This window comes from Cervus elaphus, chromosome 20, assembly GCF_910594005.1.
Source record: "Cervus elaphus chromosome 20, mCerEla1.1, whole genome shotgun sequence".
Classification (NCBI taxonomy): domain Eukaryota; kingdom Metazoa; phylum Chordata; class Mammalia; order Artiodactyla; family Cervidae; genus Cervus; species Cervus elaphus.
The window spans coordinates 102706659-102726781 of record NC_057834.1 but is presented as its reverse complement, the minus strand read 5'-3'; positions in this window follow the sequence as shown (position 1 = coordinate 102726781).

Genomic DNA, 20123 nt, shown 5'->3' with positions numbered 1-20123 from the left:
GGTTACTCCACCAGTGTGGAGCCCTAATTGAAAAGGAATAGGACCCTGAGATGTGGCAGGAGGATGTATGGCTTTATGTAATTTGAATATCTTACGTCTCTAGATTGCTTGGGGTCTTCTGAGTCTCCAGCCATAGCCTACCACTTCCTGCTAAAGGCTAGTGCCTCCTCTTCTCTTAAAGACAATGCAGAAGGTTTGTGTTTGCCTCACAAGCTAACACATAACACACCTATTTGCCTCCCTTTGGTCACTAGAGAAAAATAGGATTCATGATAACATATTTCAGCTAAGGAAAGTGCTAGGCCTGGTAAAGGAAGAAAGGACTATAACCCAGAGGAGCTGCAGGACAGAACCAACATGTACCAAGACTATAAACCTGGATAAGGAAAAGGTTAAACATAGGGCAGTTCTCTCCCTGACTAGGATCCTGGGAGACAGTGCTGAACACACTTTCAGGATGACTCTTAAATATTTGGAGATGCTTATAACCCACGGTTAACGAAGCTGAAATACCATAGTTGCCATGGAAGATGTTGGAAGCGGAGATAAAATGACTCAGAGGTGTGCAGATTAGAATGGATTAACTATATAAGGCTGGAAATCTACCAAAAGACTCTATTGCACAGGTGGCCCAGAAGACACCCCACTTGCCGAAGCAATAAGGAACACACTGGCCAGAGGAATATCAGTATCACCGAGAAGCTTGGTGATGGCTGTTCCCTGTAGACCAGAGCTCATGACAGGAGAATTGGGCTCCTGATAACAACAGAGATGACGTGATCCCCCAAATAGAGGTGAGATTTCAGCACTGACTGTCAGACTCAAGGTCTTTGCCACTGTCATAATGATAATCAAGACAGAAGAGCGAGCCTGATCTGTAGAAAGCTGTGGAGGTGATGTGGTGTTCCTAGTAGACTGAATACATGGATCTGGAAACCACAGGGTTTCTATGGGAGTAGCCTCCTTGCCATCATTCCTAATTACCCACTTGAGGAATTTGTGCTTCATCCCCATGACTCTGGGCTCTCCATAAGTTTACTTACAGAACAGGAAGTGCTTCCAGAAAGAATTCCACTAACTCTTCAGCTACCTCCTGCTCTCTCATCCCTTCTGGCTCCTGGAAGGGGGAAATTGATACTGATTATCAAGAAGAGGTCAGACCATAAAAAAAAGCTGAGTACAGAAGAATTGATACTTTCGAATTGTGGGGCTGGAGAAGACTCTTGCGAGTTCCTTGGACTGCAAGGAGATCAAACTAGTCAATCCTAAAGGAAATCAATCCTGAATATTCATTGGAAGGACTGATGCTAAAACTGAAGCTCCAGTACTTTGGCCACCTGATGAGAAGAGCTAACTCATTGGAAAAGACCCTGAAGCTGGGAAAGTTTGAGGGCAGAAGGAGAAGAGGGTAACAGAGGATGAGGTGGTTGGATGGCATCACTGACCCAATGGACATGAATTTGATTAAACTCTGGGAGATGGTGAAGGACAGGGAAGCCTGGTGTGCTGCAGTCTATGGGGTCACAAAGAATTGGAAGAGGTAGAGCTGCTGTTACGCAGTGGGGGCAAGGAAGACTGTTTGCTACCCAAGAGATTCACTTGAGTATTACCTGATACTTCTTTACCTAATTTTGATGGTAAATAGATAAGTGCAATAGTTATTGCCTGAGAAGGCCAGGGTGGCCTCAGAAATGAGAGCCTGGGTCACCCCTCCAGGTCAGCTATCTAAACCTTCAGAGGCACTCATTGAGGATGAGGGGTCAGGATAGTAGCGGACAAAGACGATGAGTATCTATTCTGGCCTGCAGCAATCAGCCCAGTAGTTCATACCATTAACCTTAATTTTAAGTTTTTCAGAAGAGTCCACTGGAGTCCTGAAAGATCTCCTTCCAGGACATATACCAACAAATAGATCTGAATATCATGAGGGGTGGACTGTAGTGATGCTCCGGTATACCTGCCCAGTTCTGTTCCCTACCTCCATCAGGACCAGGTACTAAGAGTGTTGGCAATGGACAGGGTATACAGCTGAAGAGTCACCTTGCCCAATGTCGCACACCTGTCTTGAGGGTGGCATCAGTCCAATGAGTCATTGCTGTGAATTATAAAGGCTCAGCCACATTGCCCCAATTTGGGATTATCCAAGTGCCAGATTTCCCCAAAGGATGGGCTGATGGTGCTGTTTTTGTGACTGCATGACAACCCAACTTCATCGTGTTCCAACCCTGCTCCTTCATTTCGCAGACCTTAATCCTGGGAGCCATCTCCAAAATGCTTTCCGAACGCTAATTTTTTAGTCAGAGTCTGTTTTCCAGAGAATAAGACAGATAACAGAAACCAATTCTCTGACCCAAAAGAACAACAGATTACACACACACACATACACAAATAACAGTAAACTCCAGAAAATTTTTTAAAAAGATATTTGGAGGTAGGAAGAAAGAAGAAAAGTCAAAAAGAAAGATAAGACTTCTTTCAAAAGATCAGCAATGTGTCTGATGACTGACTTCTCTAGAGGAAAAAGTACATATATTTTACTATATTATCTCATTTTTTATGTGGCATCTCCTCAGGTGACCATAACAAAACAACACAGACTGGGTGACTTAAACAGCAGAACATTTTTTCTCAGTTCTGGAGTTGGGAAGTCTAAGCTCAGGGTGCCCACATGGTTGAGTTCTGGTGAGCGCTCTCTCCATGGCTTGCGGACAGCCACCTTCTGACTATGTCTTCACACGACTCAGAGAAGGGACAAGCGCTCTGGTGTCTCTTTTTTATTTTTTTTTAAATTGAAGTAGGGTTGATTTGCGGGGCTTCCCAGGTGGCTCAGTCATAAAGAATCTGCCTGCTAAGCAGGAGACATGGGTTCAATCCCTGAGTCAGGAAGATCCCTTGGAGAAGAAAATGGCAACCCACTCGAATATTCTTGCGTGGGAGATCCCATGGACAGAGGAGCCCAGAGGGCTATAATCCATGGGGTCTCAAAGAGTCAGGCCTGACTTAGTGACTAAACAGCAGTGACAGTGTAGTTGATTTGCAATGTTGTTTAATTTCTGCCGTACGGGGAAGTGATTCAGCTTTTCGTATATATAAATTACTTTTCTTTCTTTTTATTTTAATTTGTTGAAATACAGTTGATTTACAATGATATGCTAGTTTCAGGTGTACGGCAAAGTGAATCAATTATCTGTTATATGTATATACCAAAACTTTTTAAGATTCTTTTCCAATATATGCCTTTGCAGAGTATTAAGTGCATATTCTTTTTTATATTCTTTTCTATTATGGTTTATCACAGAATATTGAATATAGTTACCTGTGCTATACAGTAGGACTTTGTTGTTTATTCATTCTATGTACAGTAGCTTGCATGTGCTAATCCCAAACTCCCAATCCATCCCTCCCCGACCACTTCCCCCTTGACAACCACAAGTCTATTCTCTATGTCTGTGAACTTATTTCTGTTTTGTAGATAGGCTCATTTGTGTCATTTTTTAGATTTCACATATGAGTTATATCATACAATACTTATCTTTCTGACTTACTTCCCTCAGTATGATCATTGCTAGGTCCCTCCATGTTGCTGCAAATGGCATTATTTCATTCTTTTTCATGCCTGAGAATTATTTCACTGTATATATGTACTATACCTTCTTTATCCATTCATCTGTCAATGGACATTTAGATTGCTTTGATATCTTGGTTACTGTAAATAGTGTTGCAGTGAACACAGGGGTGCATATATCTTTTCAAATTATAGTTTTCTCTGGATATATACCCAGGAGTGGGACTGCAGGGTCATATGACAACTCTATTTTCAATTTCTTGAGGAACCCCCATACTGTTTTCCATAGTGGCTGCACCAACTTACATTCCCACCAGTGGTGTAGGAGGGCTCTCTTTTCTCCATCCCCTCTCCAGCATTTGTCATTTGTAGACTTTCAAATGAGGACCATTCTGACTGAGATAGTACCTCAGTGTAGTTCTGATTTGCATTTCTCTAGAGAAAATATGGAAGCCAGAAATGATGAATTGTTATCTTCAATGTGCTAAAATAAAATGACCCATAATTCCATACTCAGGAGAATTATCAATCGAGAACAAGAGTAAATACAGAAATTTTCAGAAAAACTAAAACTGAGAAAGTTTACCAACAGTAGATACTTATTGAGAAAAATGGCCAAAATGTGCAAGGATATATGATTAGTGGAGATTTTGGTAAATTTATAGATAAAACTAAGAAAACTGAAATAATGATAATATCTAGTCTCTGGGGCAAAAAGCCAAGAACTTAAACCTGGACAAAAATAGTGTGTTGTAAATGATCAGATTTAAGGCATTCTAAGGAGGGGTCATCAGATTTAAGGCATTCTAAGGTCATGGGTGTTCATTGGAAGGACTGATGCTGAAGTTGAAACTCCAATACTTTGGCCACCTCATGCAAAGAGTTGATTCATTGGAAAAGACCCTGATGCTGGGAGGGATTGGGGGCAAGAGGAGAAGGGGACAACAGAGGATGAAGTGGCTGGATGGCATCACTGACTTGATGGACATGAGTTTGAGTAAACTCCAGGAGTTGGTGATGGCCAGGGAGGCCTGGCGTGCTGTGATTCTTGGGGTCGCAAAGAGTTGGACACAACTGAACAACTGAACTGAACTGAAGGTCATCGTATTTTCTGAGAAAAAATAAAGATCCTGTTTGTACTTTGTTGAAAAGAATAGACTTGGAGCATTTAATTTCCAAACAAGTATAGGGAAAAGTACGATGAAAAAGAGGAAGAATGCAGTCAGTCCAAAGAATATAATCAGTGGGTATAAAACAGTAAAGACAGTAAGAATAGAAAAGACAGAAACAAGAGGATGGAAATAATTCAAATCAATCAGTGATCACAATATTTGTAAGTGGATTAAACTCTCCTGTTAAAACACAAAGACTCAGCCTATATAAAAATGAATGTACATAATTTCAAATATATGAATACAGAAAAATTTAAAGTTAAAGGCTAGAAAAAACACAGAGGAAAATGTTAACTGAAAAAAGCAGCTATGATCATATCAATGCAAAAGAATATTGACTTCAAGGAAAAAAACTTTAAGAGAGATAAGGAGAATCACAGCACAATGCTGAGAGGTTCAGCTTATTAGCAAGGTCACTGTAGAAAACATATTCAGTAGGTTGGGAAGATCCCCTGGAGAAGGAAAAAGAAACCCACTTTGGTATTCTTGCTTGGAAAATTCCCTGGACAGAGGAGGAGCCTGCAGGGCTACAAAGAGTCAGACATGACTGAGCAACTGAGTATGCATGCATGCAATAGCATAGCTTCAAAACTGTACATTATATACATATACATAGATCTATAAAGAGTTATTCACAAATTCTTCACTATTTTAATACAGTGTTCTTGGTTATTGATAGATGAAGCAGAAAACAACATTGGCAAAGATATTTAAAATTTGAACAACACAGTTGAAAAACTTTTAGGAAATTGTCCTGGTTCATGTTACCCTCCCTCCCTGCACAGAGTTCTCCTTCACTCCATATGTACTCCCATTACTCTTGCTCTGGACCGTTTCATTTGCTCATCTCAGGGACGTTCTTGATTTCTTGTTCTGTGCCTCAGTATGTTGTTTGCCTCTGGTTTGAGGCTCTACTCATACCCTCATTTGGCTTTTCCAGATTCTTAGGCAGGTTCTTTCTTCTAGTATCTTAGCTGGGAGAAGTCCCTGATAGGCAGGACCAGACTTTGACCCCCTTGCCTTCCTTACATTACAGAGTGAATATGTGGGCAGGTTCAGATACCACATACATGTTGGCACATGTTGGGGAAGGGCTCATAAAGGTGCAACAAATATTAACTTACTTCAAGAGTTTTCTTCCAGCATCCTTTCTCTCTAGACCACAGTGCTTAGCCAAGTCAGGCCTTAGTCCTTAAATGCAGAGAGCTTTATCATCCTTCAGTTTCCCAGCCCTGCATCCCTACACATTTCAGATTTTTATCTTCCTTTTCAGTTTAGTCTTTGTTTTCCACCAGTTTGTACCAGTTGCAAGATGAGAGTATGAGAATGGCTTCTCTAAGTAGGGCTCTTGACAGGAGCAGCAGAGGCAGACAGAAACCACCCATAATATCTACCGCACATGCTGGGCTGTCCCAGCTGAAGGCTTTCTTAGACAATGTGAATCCATCTGGCAATAAATATCAAGGGCTACAAAGCAGATTTTACTCTTCAATCCAGTAATTCTACCTCTGGGAATTTACTCCAAGGAAATAACTTAAGCAGAGGAAAAAATCATCTGTGTAAAGATGTTCATAGCAGTCCAATTCATAAGAAAAGAAGCAGTCCAATTCATAAACTGCTCAGCCGTGTCCAACTCTTTGTGATCCCATGGACTGTAGCCCGCCAAGATCCTCTATCCATGGGGATTCTCCAGGCAAGAATACTGGAGTGGGTTGCTAGTTCCTTCTCCAGGGAATCTTCTCAGCCCAGCCCAGGTCTCCTGTATTGCAGGCAGATTCTTTACCATCTAAGCCACCAGGGAAGCCCATAAGAAAAGAAGACTGGAGACAATTGACATTACCACCACTGGGGAAATTGCAGAGCAAGTTGTAACACATTATCACAATAGATACTCTATAGCTGTTTCAATGACAAATATACACACTAGGCCAATTCTTAGAAATGAACTTGTAAACTTAACATTCAGTGAGAGGCAGCAGACTGGAAAATATTATCTGTTGCATGCAAGACCTTCCAACTCCTGAAGTGAGACAGGATCATCTGGTTCTGAGGACAAGGAAGCTGAGGCGCAAGGGGTGGGTGAGACTGAGTCAAGGGCTTTAGTGCCCTTCCTGGAGAAGAACTAGTATTGGAGACCGGGTCTCTCTTATTCAAGTCCATATTCCCCTGAAAAGGCAGCTCCCAGCTGTGTCTAATTTTCTGGCAACTATGTAAAGGAAACACAGAGTGATCCAAGGAGATTAGAGTTTATTTTTAATTGTCCTATTAATGAAAAATTGTTTAAATTTAAGTTAGAAATAAGCAAAGGACTAAAATGAGATCTGTCCCATGAAGATGAGCCTGAACATAGCTTGACTAGGCACCCCCTATTAGGATCCCTGTAGTGCAGAAGCCTACACTGTTTATCTCCCCATGAAGTATCCAAATCATCTAAGGGCTTGTCCAGCCCACACATGCTCTCTTGTCTCTGCCTCTGACCCTGCATTGAAACCCTATACCATAGTGAGCTACTGCTCCCGGTGGAAGCATGAATATTTATTTTCGGTTTGTTTGGAGCCAAAAAAGAGGAGTAAAAATCACTGGTGAAAGTATTGTCTTCAAAAGATTCCTGTGAAACCCCAGGAGCTTGTATCTCATATGGGAGGAATAAGCATCCTTTTATTTTAAACATGTGCAGGTGACATTGTATAAAATAAAGCATACCTTGGTATTTGTGTGGATTTTGGAGTAAGGATAATTTTGGTTCAAGTCTTGACCCAGCTATAACTGTAAGATCTATTTTACACACATGTAAACAGATGCACACACTGCTTTGGCTTATCCTTAGAAATTCTTAGACCTGCTTGTTTACCTTGCTCTTTAATAAAGCTGGATTTTGTAACCAAGGAAATATCCTAGTTCTTGGGCCTAAAGATGTCTCAGCAAAAGATAAGGATTAGAGATACTTTGTTTCTTAAATGTTTTCTGTTTCTTGGTAGCTATAGATTAAGTATTTCTGTCCCCTCCAAATTCATGTGTTGAATGAAACCTAATCCCCAATATGATAGTATTTGGAGGTGGGGCCTTTGGGAAGTAGTTAGGTCATGAGGGCAGAGCTCTCCTGAATGGGATTAGTGCCCTTAATAAAGACTTCATGGAGCTCTTTTCTTTCCTGCAGTCATATGAGGACTTAGTGAGAAGATGGCCATCTAGGAACCAAGAAATGGGCTCTCATCAGACACCGAATATGCCAGCACCATGATCTTGGACATTCCATCCTCTAGAACTCTGAGAAACAAAATTCTGTTTCTATAAGGTTCAATCCCTGGGTCAGGAAGATCTCCTGGAGGAGGAAATGGCAAGTCACTCCTGGTATTCTTGCCTAGAAAATACCATGGACAGAGGAACCTGGTGGGCTACAGAGAACTGGACACGACTGAGCACATGATGGATGGATGATGATAAGCCACCCAGTCTGTGGTACTCACTGCAGCCGCCCGAACAAGCTAAGACACTGGCTGATAGTTTTGGTTTGACTCCTTGCTCTCCCCTGAGCACCTGTCAGTGAGAGCTTCAACAGCAGCAGTCCTTTGGACTCTTCCTGAGACTTGGCGCCTACGGTCCAGCTGACTGACTTCACCACCTCCTGCTTAAGTGCTCCTGATTGGAGAAGCAGTTGGATCACATGCATGAGCTGACCAATGAACAAAGGGCAAGGGACCATTTTGAAGTAGCAGCCTCCTTGACCTAAGGAAGCCATGAAGCCAACCCAGGCAGAGAAATGGTAGATATCTCCAAGCTCAAGGGCAATAGACCCACAGAACACCTTGCCATCAGAGCACCAGCTTCTGAATTGTCTTTCTTCGGTACTCTTCAGAGCCAGAGGCAAGTTCTTTCATGATTTTGCAGAAGTAGCAAGATATTGTTGCTGTCGTTAAGTTGCTAAGTCATGTCTGACTCTTTGTGACCCTGTGGACTGTAGCCCCAGGCTCCTCTGTCCATGGGATTTCCCAGGCAAGAATACTGGAGTGGGTTGCCATTTGTAGCAAGATGAGGTGGTAGGAAAAAATAAGGGACATGGGATTGTAAGAGCCTTACAATGAACTGATTTCCTGCCCTGCTTGTTTCCTGCTGTGATGACCAGATCCTTTGAGTTAAAAGCAATATTTTGAGGACTTTCCTGGTGGTCCAGTGGTTAAGAATCTACCTGCCAATGTGGGAGACATGGGTTCGATCCCTGGTCCAGGAATATCCCACTTACCAAGGAGCAACTAAGCCTGTGCGCCACAACTACTGAAGCCCACACACCTGAAGTCTGTGCTCCACAAAAAGAAAAGCCACTACAATGAGAAACCTGCTCATAGCAATGAAGAGTAGCCCTTGCTTACTGCAACTGGAAAAAGCCTGCCAGCAGCAACAAAGAGCCAATGCAGCCAAAAATAAATAGTTTTTAAAATTAATATTTTTATTAAGTGACAGGCAGTTGGTTTCTTTTTTGTTTTGTTTTGTTCTTTGCTTTGCTATGACAAACACATAGGAAAGAAACAATAACTGGAAGGCCCAGGAGCAGGCAGAATAGCTGAGGTACGCAAGTCAGGAGCTTGGGTTACAGGGCAGGAGTTAGAAGGGGAGGCTGTGCTGTACACACCCCTCTGAGAGCCACCAGCAGATACAATGACTTCCTCTCAGGGAATTTCATCTCTCTGCTCTTGAGGTTCCTTATCTGTAGATGGGGCTGATTCTCCCCTGTTGCAGAGTTCTGGCTCTAGAGAGAATGTCTGGCTAGCAGTAGCCATTTAATGAATGAGAAATATGTCCATCATCCATATGCTTTGGTCTGTTGGATTCCCTTCCTGCCCTTCTTGCTTCCAAAGCTGAACTAGCTGTGAATCAATAGGAAATTGGGTAGGACAAGTGTTACCATATGTGATGGTTCATGTTATGTGTCAAGCTGACTGGGCCACAGGGTGCCCAGACATTTGGTCGGATGTTGTTCTAGATGTATCTGTGAGGCTGTTTCTGGATGAGGATTAACATTTGAACCAGTAAACTGTGCAAAGCAGATGCCTTCCCTGATGTGGGTGGCCTCATCCAATCAAATAAAAATCTATAGAGAACAAAAAGGCTGAGTAAGAGGGGACTACTGTTGTCTTGTTGGCTTGAACTGGAACATCAGTCTTTTCCTTTCTTTAGACTCCAACTGAAACATCTCTCTTCTTGGGTCTCCAGTTTGCAGGCTTTCAGACTGGAATTTGCTCCATTGTCTCTGCTGATTCTCAGGCCTCTGGACTTGGACTAGGACCACATCATTGGCAATCCTGCATCTCCACCCTCTTGATTGATGATCTTGGAACTTCTCAGCCACCATCCCTGTGTGAGCCAAACCCTTATAATTAATAAATAAAACATATCTAGTTCTCCTTCTCTGAAGAATCCTGTCTAGTACAATACTTAGGGCTCAGATTTTAGAGGACAGGCCCAGAGGAGGACCTGCAGAGCCAGGGGAGGCCTTCCACACCAGGAAGGGGGAGCCCTCCTGCAAAAGCCAAGAGCAGGCACCACAGGAAGGAAGGGAAACTTTGCCCCTTGCCTTGTTGGCCCTCTTTAACTGCCAGAGACAGTCTGAGCTGGTCTGGCTCCTGTGTGTGTTCTAGAAATGGCCCCTGTTTGGCTGAGCCGGGAGGGACCTTAACATAGGAACAGGCAAGATGAAGCATACCACTCTGTGTGTGCTCTGAACACCTTGTACATAATAGAACCATAATCTTGCAGCATCCCGTTATATTTTAATAACACTCCTGTCTCTCTGTTCTGTGAGCCCTGCATGGAGAGGGATTGATTCAGATTCATCCCAGTTCCCTCACGGCCCAGCTTAGGTCCTGGCACCACACTTGGCTCATGGTGGACACTTTTGTGACTCTTATTGTAGATAAGCATTTGGGTGATGGAAACACTAAATTCTTTCCTTCTTTCCCATACATTTGTCTCATCTATTTCTCAGATGTAAAGGATTTTGAACCAAGTAGTCTTTGGGGGGACCAGGATGGGCTAGCCTGTGTTGCAGTAACAGCCCACTTTAAAATCTCAGTAACTTAACACAAGTTAATTTCTGACTCATGCAAAGTTCCCTGTGGTTCTGGGCAGCTCTCCAGAACAGCTGCTCTGCAAACAGCAGCTCAGCAAGCCCAGACTCCTGTGATTTGGAGTCTCCATCCTTTCAGCCAGGGAAGGGCAGGCGCTCGTGGACAGCACACACTCCACACACTTTCTCGGCTGTGTCTCAGCCCAGTTATGCAAGTGTTACATCCCCTCAGAGCCGCAGGGCCAGATCGACTCCTGCAGCCACACCTAACCACACACTTGTTGGGATGAATGGTTTTCTGTGTCCAGGAAGGGGGAGAACTGGATACTGGTGTGTACCTATTGTACCTTGATTCATTGTTGTTTAGTTGCTAAGTCATGTCCAACTCTTCGTGATCCTTTGGACTATAGCCTTCCAGGCTCCTCTGTCCATGGGATTTTCCAGGCAAGAATATGGGAGTAGACTGCCATGTCTTCCCCCAGGGGATCTTCCTGACCCAGGGATCAAACCTGTGTCTCCTGCATCTCCTTCACTGGCAGGAGGATTTTTTACCACTGAGCCATCAGGAAAGCCCACTAATCATACCCACCAAACTAAAATGTAGGGCAGCCTGAATTAAAAGTGAGAAAACTACCAAAATTTATTGTTCTTGTTTTGATTCATACATTCATTTATTTATTCATTCAACAGTTACTAATTGAGCACCTCCTAGATGTTAAGCATTATTCTATGAACTGGAGCATAGCAGTGAGTAAGACAAAGTCTCCGACATTACGAGCTTACATTCTAACACAGAGAGACATACAAATAGGCATATAAACTCTCAGAGGGTTCTATGTGCTATAAAAGAAAATAAAAGAGAATAAAAGGCTATAGAGAGATGGAGAAAGTTGCTGTTTGGGATGCAGTGTTAGAGGAAGTCTTCGTTGATAAGAGATTTGGTGAAGTGAGGGGGACAAACCAGTACGTGGAAGGAGGGGAGACAGTATTATGGGCAGAAGTAAGATTCGGTGCCGTGGTCAGTTCCTTCATTTAGCAAACATTTACTGAGCTCTCCTAGAGAGGTGGTGATTTAAATATGAATGAAACCCAGACAGTGCCTCCAGCAGTCCAGTCCAGTAGGGCAGATGGATTTGCAAACAAGTACAATGAGAAGTAAGGTGCGGGCTTCCCTGATGGCCCAGTGGTTAAAAATCTGCCCTCCAATTCAGGGACACAGGTTCGATCCCTGGTCCAGGAAGATTCCTCATTCCACAGGGCAACTAACCCTGAGTGCTACAAATACTGAACCCTCATTCCTAGAGCCCTTGATCCACAAAAAGAGAAGCTACCACGTGGAGAAGCCTGTGCACCACAACCGGAGCATAGCTCCAACTCACTGCGACTAGAGAAAGCCTACACAAAGCAATGAAGACCTAGTGTAGCCAAAAATAAAATACATAAATAATTTTTTAAAAAAAGAAGTAGGGGGTCAGAGGAGACACAAAATTGAGAACTGCAGTTTCCATTTGCATAGAGAAAGGTCAAGGAAAATGTTATGTGAGAGGGGACTTGATGGTCTAAAGTGGGAATTAGGAAAATCATCTATTAAGATGAAAGTGTTGTATGCATTATCTACTGCTGTGTAACACAATGCCCCCAAATTGTGGCTTAAACCACAATATTTTATTCTTTCTCATGATTCTGTGCATTGGCTGGACTCTATAGGACAGTTTTTCTGGCACATGTGGTCCTGACCAGGTCACTCATGTGGATACATTCAGCTGGGAGCCTTGGCATGGGCTGATGTCCAGGGTGGCTTCATTTTCATGCCTGGTTCCTTACTGAGGGACTGGAACATCTGTGGCTGACTGGGCCTCCCTTCTTCTTTCTCTCTGTCTGTGGGATCTTTCATCTGAATTTCTTTACATGGTGGCTGGATCCTAAGAGGGTAAACAGAGGCTGCAAGTCCTCTTAGGGGCTGAAAGTCACAGTGTCTTTTCCACTGCATTCTGTTAATCAAAACTGATCAAAAAGCCAGCCCAGTTTCAAGAGGAGGGGAAACAAACTTGACCTACTGCCTGTCCAGGGCTGGAAGGAATTGGTGGATGCCATATTTTCAGACAGTCTACCACAAGCGTTAACAACAGAGTAAAGCAGACACGTCTATGTGCTCCCACGCTGTCCTCCCAACTTGAGCCAAAATCACTAATTGCTCCCAGTCCACTTACCTGCTGAGCCTAGGAGCTTCTTAAGCTTGTGCTCCAGGCTGATTGACCAGATTCAGGGTAAGAAAGGAGACTCATTTGTCATCCCCAGACATAAAAGAATATAACAACTGCCAAAAATGCATCTGTGATATGATTATATAAACTCTTTAGCTATTGTGTCTGGAGATAAACTAGGGATGGGAAAAAGTAGTAGGATTCTGGTTGATGCATCTCATCATACTTTTGTGATGAATGCATGCGTGCCTGCTCAGTCTCTCAGGCATGTCCAACTCTTGTGACCCCCATGGACTGTAACCCACCAGGCTCCTCTGTCCATAGGATTCTCCAGGCAAGAATACTGGAGTGGGTTGCCATTTCTTCCTCCAGGGGATCTTCCCAACCCAGGGTCTGAATCTTGCACTGCAGGCAGATTCTTTACCACTGAAGCATCAGGGAAGTCCTTTGTGATGAATAGGCATTTTTAAATGCTCAAGGGATGTGAAAACTTTAAAAAGAATTATACTACAGACAAAGATGGAAAAAGAAGAAAAACCACTTGAGGAGGGTTTGGGTGAAGAGCAAGCATGTCTGGCCTGGAGAGAAGGGAATTCAGAGAAAGCATAGAAAAGGAGCCAGCTGACACAGGCATGTCAGGGGGTTCTGGAGAGAACAATGTTCATCTGAACTCAAGAGACTGTTCTTGGTTTCTGGCCAGACTGGGCTTGATACTCCCCAGCCCTGGGGCTTGGGGAAATCGACTAGCTGGGCTTAGAGGTACAACAGGTTGGAATGCAGAGGCAGCTTTATGTGTCCAGTTCAGCTAGCTGAATTCTACAGCAAAGCCCAGTACCTGTATTTGATCTGTTTCCATGGGGTTTCAACCCCCAGGTGTACCATAATGTGTTAAAATCTGTTTTGGGCTCTAAACTGCTGAAAGTGTTCTATTTCAGACACCTCATCATAAAAGAAAGTTACAGAACAACAGTTAGGACTGAGCTCATAAGAACTGAGGCAAGAGAGGAGAAAACTACACTATTGCCTTTGGTGGTGTTGGCAGCTGAATTAATTAGACACCAAAGCGAGGGACCAGGAGGCTTCCTAAGAGATCTTGAATTTGTGGTGTCTCCTGACCATTTAAGTTTTAGGTATTCTGGCCTTTTCTCTTCAGCAAAGCAAAATCTCAATGTAGAGGCACTGTGAGGAATTTAAGGCAAGGATGTCTTTCCCTTACCTCTAGACAGCAGTGATGTGTTGGGAAGCACACCAGATCTGCAGTCACAAGGGGTCTAACCCCAGGGGCATCTGCAGCATGCAGTGGGTTTTGGTATCATCTAGACTTGGACTTGGAGCCCGACCTTGCCATTTCCTGGCTTGCTGGCATGCCTGCCGGTAAGTTTGTAAGGTGGTAGTAATGATGCCTGCTTTTTGAAGTTGTCAGGAAGTTAGTACTTGTGGCAAAGGAGTAATAGGTGCAGAGCCCTTGTCATCTAATACAGGCTTTTATCCTTACTGTTCATCAGCCCGTGGACCTTCAAATAAACACATTTTTTTCTTAGCCAATGAATGTGAATTCTGCTGCAACTTAGTTAAAGTGAGCTAGTCCAGTTGCTGTGTGGTCCCAGATGTAGAGGTTGCCTACTCCCTCCCTAACAAGTAGGAAAAGATCCTTTTTTGTTGAGGTTTCAAATTGACCATCTATGAGGCCAGATTACTGTAGGTTCTGGAATTCAGGGAAAACCTTGTTCCCAGATAAAATAGAAAATTGCATCTTCTGACCTCACAGCTATTATCTGGGTTTCCTGCTACATCAGCTATCATATTATAGCTACTGTACCCTGTTAAAACATTTACCATAAACTCTCCCCTAGGGTATTTCAAGGCTCTCCCATAAAACTTCCTAAGCAGGAAAATCCTCTGGGACTATAAAGATGGGTATGCATTAGGAGAAGGGTTGAAACATTCCAGTTCATGACTTAAGAAACCTTCCCTGGGGTAACCGAGGTTGGGGTGGGGCCAGGTTCTTCACAAGGGTTTTTTATTGAGAGATTTTTTCTTTAGTGTTGGTATATGTGTAACGTTGTTCAAGTCCAAAATATTTCCTTATTGCATCTGCTGTGGTGTTTGTCAGTTGTGTCTGGCTGAGAGAGACTCAAAGCTTTGATCAGATTCTTTTCTAGACGTTTTAGAAATGTTCTTTTTTTTTATGGTTTCAGGATATTTGCCTTCAAGTTTCAGTTTCATGACTGCTCACTCTGTTCTGATCGTGAGGACCTGAGAGGTGATCTATTTCATAAAGCGAACACTGAATGTGTCCTCTGAGCCAGGAGCTGTTCTAGACTCAGGAAGCAGAGAGCAGTGAGACGGGCCTGAGCCCTGAGGATCTCATTCCAATGAGGGTTGCACCTCTGGCCAAAGGCCATTCTTGTCCTCAGAAAGGCTGGCTAAACTATATGTACCTTATTGATTTATCGCCTGCATGAGATGTAGAGTCAATTATGTTCTACAACAGCTCAAACCCTAGCACTCAGCTGCCATATTTAGTTAGGGTAATGCTAGATGTTGTAACAAGTAAACCCCCAAGTATGCTGGACCAATGGAACAGAAAATCATTTCTTGCTCACTTTCAGCCCAAATGTGAACTTCTTTTTGGCAAGCTGCTCTTCTCCCAGCAGGGAGGGCCTGTGATGGGACCCTCTGCTTTCTACCAGTGGATGGGAGGAGTGGGACTAGAGAAGAAACAACCACTTCTTAAACACACTGACCCAAGGTGACATAAAGGACTTCTGTTCTCATCCCATCAGTGAGAACAAGTCCCACAGTCATGTCGAAACACAAGGGTGAAGGGAGGCTTGGCTTGGCAGTCACTTCCAGCAGTGTGGCTCCACGGTGGAGTGGATACACCATGCTTTCTGGACAACTAGCTGCCTTAGCCATTTCTGCTTTCCATGAATAGGTAAAAAAAAAAAATCTGTAATGACCTTCCCACTGATTTGCCCATCTCACTCCTGTTTCTTGTCTTTCTTTGCTCCTGTGTTTTACTCTAGGATCATATAACTCCCTTTCTAGTGTGATGGGATTAAAAGAACTGTGAACCGGATTCAGATGATCTGGGTTCTAGAATTATGAACACTATCTCACAGGCTGATCTTGAGCAAATCATCTTTCTTCCATGTGTTTCCCTTTATCTGTAAAATAAAGGTACTAGTACCTACCATTCACATTCAAAGTGTCTCGCATGGGAAGTCGCTCAGTCGTGCTCGACTCTTTGCCACCCCACGGACAGTAGCCTGCACCAAGTTCCTCCGTCCATGGGATTTTCTAGGCAAGAATACTGGAGTGGGTTGCCGCTCGCATAGGACCTGACAAATAGGAGGAAACTCAATGCATACATATTATTGAGTGAATGGTGAAAGAATTTTTTATCAGCCATTTTCCTACGAGCTTCCACTGGTTCCTGTGGTCGTGTTTCTTGATGTTATTTAGGTATGTGGTGGGAGGGGATGGGAAGGGAATTGGAGTTTGCCCAGTGACTCAATACAGTCTCTGAAGGCAGGGACTCTGTGTGAGCTCCCTTATGTATATCCCACTCCTTAGTGTATATATGCAGGGGATGCCTCGTGAGCCCATGCTGGGTAAGTGAGTTTTGTTGAATTTGGGGGAATGATTACGCTATTATGCCTCCAAGGGACTGAACATTGAAGTTATGATCATAACTTCATACATCACAGTTATGGCCATAGGCTCAGGCTGGGGTCTCCCAACCCCTAAAACTCAGATTATTTTTGTTCTTCTGTTTCCAAGGCACGAGGCAACATTTCCAAGGTGGGAAAGTCAATATTGGTCCTTTCCTGACTGAAAATGTGAGAGGACCCTTCTGTTCACCAAGTAGATGGCTTTTGGCCTCCAGACTGACTTTGGAAGCCAAATTGCACACTTGAGTATTCAAAGCAGTAAGTCTTTCTAGCAAATTGTAAGCAACTGGTGCTGGGTTTGAGTTAGACATTGAAAGACTTGGTTTCAAATCCTGAATGTGCCACTAACTGAATAGGACTGAGCCAGAGTGGGAAGAGCATAAACTTTGCAGTTCAACAGCTCTGGTTTCAAATTTGGGTTTGTCAGGGAGGTTTCAGGCACCTCATTCAACCCTCCAAGCCTCAGTTTCCTCATGTGCAAAATGAAACCATAATCCTGCCACCCTCCTTTCCTGTCTCCATCACTCACAGGTTTGTTGAGAGGCAATTTAGTATAGTATAAATGTTGAATGATTAGGCTCTGGTGGCAGACATCCTGGCTTCCTGACAAGTTATAACTTTTCCATGCCTCAGTTTCCCAATCTATACAATGGGGACAATAGTACTTTCTACCCTATATGCTATTGTGAGGATTAACTGGGTTAATTCATGTAAAATGCTTAGAAGAGTGCCTGGCACAAAAATAAGCAGTTAACTGTAATACATAATAATAGCTATATTTCTATTATCAAGAGAAATAAATGAATGTCGAGTTCTTTGATAATTTTAAGGCCATAAATCTTAGGTTTCATTTCTAAAGCAATAGACCTTCCTCTGTCTTCACCCAGATCTATTTTCTGGTCTCTTTGGAATCATGGGAAATTTCTCAGCATCCAAGAGGCACTTGCTGGAATTTTATGCTTCTGGTTCCTGTGGCTGAGGGATGGTGGACTTCTTCCTCCCCATCCAAGCCTGCACTCTGGTGCTTTTGCTCTGTTTGGCTTGGAATATGTGTTGCCTTCAGCGCAGCTCCTAACTGTACTAACCAAGGCATTTCCCACCATGTGTTTACACTGTCCCGGGGGTGGGAGGGGACTGGCCTCAGGACAGCACCACAGAGGAGAAAGCAGGGTACCAGGACCTCTCTCAGTGTGAGACATCTTCTGATACTCCACCCTGGGAAACAGGGTGGGACATGGGGCTGGTGGGGGAAAGACCACACACTAGGAGGCTGAGAATGTAGAGCTTAAGGTCTGGCTCACTTGCGTTTGAATCTCAGCTTTCCCTTTCCAGGGTTATGTTAGGCTGGGTCACTGACTTCACCACCTTGAGCTTTGGTGTGTTCATCTAGGTACTGGGGATAATAATGCCAACTCTCTAGAGTGGGGGTGAGCCCTGGGTGCCATGGTTCAATGTCTAGCATGTAGCAAGTTCCAAAATGTGAACTAAAGCCCATGGACTGAGGGTCAGCAAAGCTGGCTTCAGATAAAACCTCTGCTACAAAAGTTCTGCAAGGCTGTGGGCAAGTCAGTTCATTTCTCTGGGTCTTAATTTTCTTCATCTGTAGAGTGGGTGTGGTGGCTTTGTACCATGTTAGCTAAGTTGAAATCATTTTCCCCTGAATTTCCTTCCCTGTATGGATCCCATTTCAAATTGGCTGCAAGAGAAATCTGTGCTATTTTGGAAGGTGGCAGTGAAGTGGGAACCATTTTTAGTGTGGCAGGCACTGTGACAGCGTGTGCTCATGTGCACACACATGCACACACACGCATTGTTGCAGATCTGTCAGCTCAGCTCATTGGTGTGGCAGTGCACCCGGACCCACAGCTCCTTCAGCTCCTATTACATCATCCCACAGCCTTTTCAAGTCTTGGGCCAGAGTGTGTGCAGTTGTCCATGAAGGGCACAGCTTCTCCTTCACTGTGGTGAAGTGACATTAAGGTTGGAGGTGGTAGGAGATGGACACAGGCTCTGGTTCATGTTCAAGAGTCCCTGTTTTCCATTCAGATTCCGGTGTGTCCTTACTTTTCATGGCTTCCTGTTCAGCTTTCCTTCCCGACTTCTGGTATCAGCTGTAAGCACACCACCTGACGCAGACTCTTCTCCGGCAGCTTACCCATTGCAGAAGGTCTAGTTTCTACGATAAACCCCTTATTCTATATCAGACCAGAGTGATTTCACCTCTCTGCTCAAATCCTAACTGACACAGTGGGAAAAGTAGCAGCAACCTCATAAGACTACTCTAGGGATCACATGAGATGAGGAACACGAAATTGCTTTGAAAAGTTCAATATGTGTGCGTATGGATATGTGTGCCTTTTCAAAAACTCACATATAGACAAATGACTTAATAAAATTCCCTTGTGTAATTGATTAAAATATTTCTTGGAGTTCCTTGGTGGCCCAGTGATTAAAAATCCACTTACCAATGCAGGGGACATGGGTTCAGTTCCTGGTCTGGGAAGATTCCAAATGCTTCAGGGAAACTAAGCCCATGTGCCACAATTACTGGAGCCTTCATGCCCTAGACTCTGTGCTCTGCAACAGAAGCCACCGCAGTGAGAAGCCTTTGCCCTGCAACTAGAGAGCAGCCCTCGCTCACTGCAACTAGAGAAAGTCTGTGTGTAGCAATGAAGACACAGAGCAGACAATAACTAAATAAATAGTATTTCTTAAGGCAGAACTCCTGGTCTCCCCAATTCCTGCTATACTATCTTCTTTCCAGGTGCTCAAGCCCAAATCTTGGATCCTCCTGGACATCATACTTTCCTATCATATCCAGCAGCCAGTCAACACTCACCAGATCTACCACTAACTCCAAGTGGTAGATCCTGGTGGGCCAAGCCACCAGGCTCCTCATCAGAGTTAAAGTCTCCTTACTGACCTCCCTGCTTCTACTCTGGCCCCAAAATGATCCAGTTAGAATCTGAGTTAGATCACACCCTTCTCTGCTCACAGCTTTCCAAGGGTTCCCCCTCTCAATAGCTCCCAGGTCCTGTCTCTCACTGCATCTCTGAGCCCATCGCTCACCACCTTTGCCCCTGTGCACTCTGCTCTAGCCACTGGCTTCCTCGCCATTCTTCAAATGTGCTGAGTGCAAGCCTGTTCTGCAAACCGGACAAAATGTTTCAGAGAGAAGGGACAAGTCTAGAATGATGGTTGTGTGGTATTACTGTTGGCTTAGACACATCTGGGGACGTCACTTGCCACCCGTGCACAGATATTTACTAGTAAACTCTATGACCACAGACCAAAGCTGGATGTCATTCTAGGAAGTGCTTTTCACCAGAAAATAAACACAAATTGAGGGCATTGTTAATCTTTCTGTTAACAGCAACAATTCCAATTTTAATTATTACAATCCACAATAACATCTCTTGTCTCTGTGGATATCCAGGGATTTCA